This window comes from Procambarus clarkii, unplaced genomic scaffold (assembly GCF_040958095.1).
Source record: "Procambarus clarkii isolate CNS0578487 unplaced genomic scaffold, FALCON_Pclarkii_2.0 HiC_scaffold_103, whole genome shotgun sequence".
Classification (NCBI taxonomy): Eukaryota; Metazoa; Arthropoda; class Malacostraca; order Decapoda; family Cambaridae; genus Procambarus; species Procambarus clarkii.
In genome coordinates this window covers 3,809,187-3,813,483 of record NW_027189136.1, presented here as the reverse complement: position 1 = coordinate 3,813,483, position 4,297 = coordinate 3,809,187, and positions in this window count along the sequence as shown.

Sequence of the window (4,297 nt, the reverse complement as noted above, 5' to 3'; positions counted from 1 at the left end):
CTTCACAACGTAACTACAACATTGTTCTTCACAACGTAACTACAACATTGTTTCTTCACAACGTAACTACAACATTGTTTCTTCACAACGGAACTACAACATTGTTTCTTCACAACGTAACTACAACATTGTTTCTTCACAACGTAACTACAACATTGTTACTTCACAACGTAACTACAACATTGTTTCTTCACAACGTAACTACAACATTGTTTCTTCACAACGTAACTACAACATTGTTACTTCACAACGTAACTACAACATTGTTACTTCACAACGTAACTACAACATTGTTACTTCACAACGTAACTACAACATTGTTACTGCAACACGTAACTACAACATGGTTACTTCACAACGTAACTACAACATTGTTACTTTTGTTACTTCACAACGTAACTACAACTTGTTACTTCACAACGTAACTACAACATTGTTACTTCACAACGTAACTACCAACATTGTTAATGCACAACGTAACTACAACATTGTTACTTCACAACGTAACTACAACATTTTTACTTTACAACGTAACTACAACATTGTTTCTTCACACGTAACTACAACATGTTTCTTCACAACGTAACTACAACATTGTTTCTTCACAACGTAACTACAACATTGTTGCTTCACAACGTAACTACAACATTGTTGCTTCACAACGTATCTACAACATAATTGCTTCACAACGTAAATACAACATTGTTGCTTCACAACGTAACTACAACATTGTTGCTTCACAATGTAACTACAACATTGTTGCTTCACAACGTAACTACAACATTTTGCTTCACAACGTAACTACAACATTGTTGCTTCACAACGTAACTACAACATTGTTGCTTCACAACGTAACTACAACATTGTTGCTTCACAACTTAACTACAACATTGTTGCTTCACATTGTAACTACACATTGTTCCTTCACTACGTAACTACAGCATTGTTTTAAGTTGCTTCACAACGTAACTACAACACTGTTACTTCACAACTTAACTACAACATTGTTTTAAGTTGCTTCACACGTAACTACAACATTGTTGCTTCACAACGTAATTACAATATTGTTACTTCACAACGGTTACTAAAACATTACTTCACAACGTCACTACAATGTTACTTCACAACGTAACTACAACGTTACTTCACCACGTAACTACAACATTGTTACTTTACAACGTAACTACAACATTGTTTCTTCACTACGTAATTACAATATTGTTACTTCACAACGTTACTAAAACATTACTTCACAACGTCACTACAATGTTACTTCACAACGTAACTACAACGTTACTTCACCACGTAACTACAACATTGTTACTTTACAACGTAACTACAAACATTTTTACTTCACAACGTAACTACAGCATTGTTTTAAGTTGCTACACAACGTAACTACAACATTGTTTTAAGTTGCTACACAACGTAACTACAGCATTGTTTTAAGTTGCTACACAACGTAACTTCAACATTGTTTTAAGTTGCTACACAACGTAACTACAACATTGTTTTAAGTTGCTTCACAACATAACTACAACATTGTTTTAAGTTGCTTCACAACGTAACTACAACACTGTTGCTTCACAACCGTAACTACAACAGTGTTTTAAGTTGCTACACAACGTAACTACAACATTGATACTTCACAACGTAACTACAACATTGATACTTCACAACGTAACTACAACATTGATACTTCACAACGTAACTACAACATTGATACTTCACAACGTAACTACAACATTGTTACTTCACAACGTAACTACAACATTGTTACTTCACAACGTAACTACAACATTGTTACTTCACAATGTAACTACAACATTGTTACTTCACAACGTAACTACAACATTGTTACTTCACAACGTAACTACAACATTGTTACTTCACAACGTTACTACAACATTGTTACTTCACAACGTAACTACTACATTGTTACTTCACAACGTAACTACAACATTGTTACTTCACAACGTAACTACAACATTGTTACTTCACAACGTAACTACAACAGTGTTACTTCACAACGTAACTACAACATTGTTACTTCACAACGTAACTACAACATTGTTACTTCACAACGTAACTACAACATTTTTACTTCACAACGTAACTACAACATTGTTTCTTCACAACGTAACTACAACATTGTTACTTCACAACGAAACTACAACATTGTTACTTCACAACGTAACTACAGCATTGTTACTTCACAACGTAACTACAACATTGTTACTTCACCACGTAACTACAACATTGTTACTTTACAACGTAACTACAACATTGTTTCTTCACTACGTAATTACAATATTGTTACTTCACAACGTTACTAAAACATTACTTCACAACGTCACTACAATGTTACTTCACAACGTAACTACAACGTTACTTCACCACGTAACTACAACATTGTTACTTTAGCAACGTAACTACAACATTGTTACTTCACAACGTAACTACAGCATTGTTTTAAGTTGCTACACAACGTAACTACAACATTGTTTTAAGTTGCTACACAACGTAACTACAGCATTGTTTTAAGTTGCTACACAACGTAACTTCAACATTGTTTTAAGTTGCTACACAACGTAACTACAACATTGTTTAAGTTGCTTCACAACATAACTACAACATTGTTTTAAGTTGCTTCACAACGTAACTACAACACTGTTGCTTCACAACGTAAACTACAACAGTGTTTTAAGTTGCTACACAACGTAACTACAACATTGATACTTCACAACGTAACTACAACATTGATACTTCACAACGTAACTACAACATTGATACTTCACAACGTAACTACAACATTGATACTTCACAACGTAACTACAACATTGTTACTTCACAACGTAACTACAACATTGTTACTTCACAATGTAACTACAACATTGTTACTTCACAACGTAACTACAACATTGTTACTTCACAACGTAACTACAACATTGTTACTTCACAACGTTACTACAACATTGTTACTTCACAACGTAACTACTACATTGTTACTTCACAACGTAACTACAACATTGTTACTTCACAACGTAACTACAACATTGTTACTTCACAACGTAACTACAACAGTGTTACTTCACAACGTAACTACAACATTGTTACTTCACAACGGTAACTACAACATTGTTACTTCACAACGTAACTACAACATTTTACTTCACAACGTAACTACAACATTGTTTCTTCACAACGTAACTACAACATTGTTACTTCACAACGAAACTACAACATTGTTACTTCACAACGTAACTACAGCATTGTTACTTCACAACGTAACTACAACATTGTTACTTCACAACGTAACTACAACATTGTTTCTTCACAACGTAACTACAACATTGTTTCTTCACAACGTAACTACAACATTGTTTCTTCACAACGTAACTACAACATTGTTTCTTCACAACGGAACTACAACATTGTTACTTCACAACGTAACTACAACATTGTTTACTTCACAACGTAACTACAACATTGTTACTTCACAACGTAACTACAACATTGTTACTTCACAACGTAACTACAACATTTTTACTTTACAACGTAACTACAACATTGTTTCTTCACAACGTAACTACAACATTGTTTCTTCACAACGTAACTACAACATTGTTTCTTCACAACGTAACTACAACATTGTTTCTTCACAACGTAACTACAACATTGTTGCTTCACAACGTAACTACAACATTGTTGCTTCACAACGTATCTACAACATAATTGCTTCACAACGTAAATACAACATTGTTGCTTCACAACGTAACTACAACATTGTTGCTTCACAATGTAACTACAACATTGTTGCTTCACAACGTAACTACAACATTTTGCTTCACAACGTAACTACAACATTGTTGCTTCACAACGTAACTACAACATTGTTGCTTCACAACGTAACTACAACATTGTTGCTTCACAACTTAACTACAACATTGTTGCTTCACATTGTAACTACAACATTGTTCCTTCACTACGTAACTACAGCATTGTTTTAAGTTGCTTCACAACGTACTACAACACTGTTACTTCACAACTTAACTACAACATTGTTTTAAGTTGCTTCACAACGTAACTACAACATTGTTGCTTCACAACGTAATTACAATATTGTTACTTCACAACGTTACTAAAACATTACTTCACAACGTCACTACAATGTTACTTCACAACGTAACTACAACGTTACTTCACCACGTAACTACAACATTGTTACTTTACAACGTAACTACAACATTGTTTCTTCACTACGTAATTACAATATTGTTACTTCACAACGTTACTA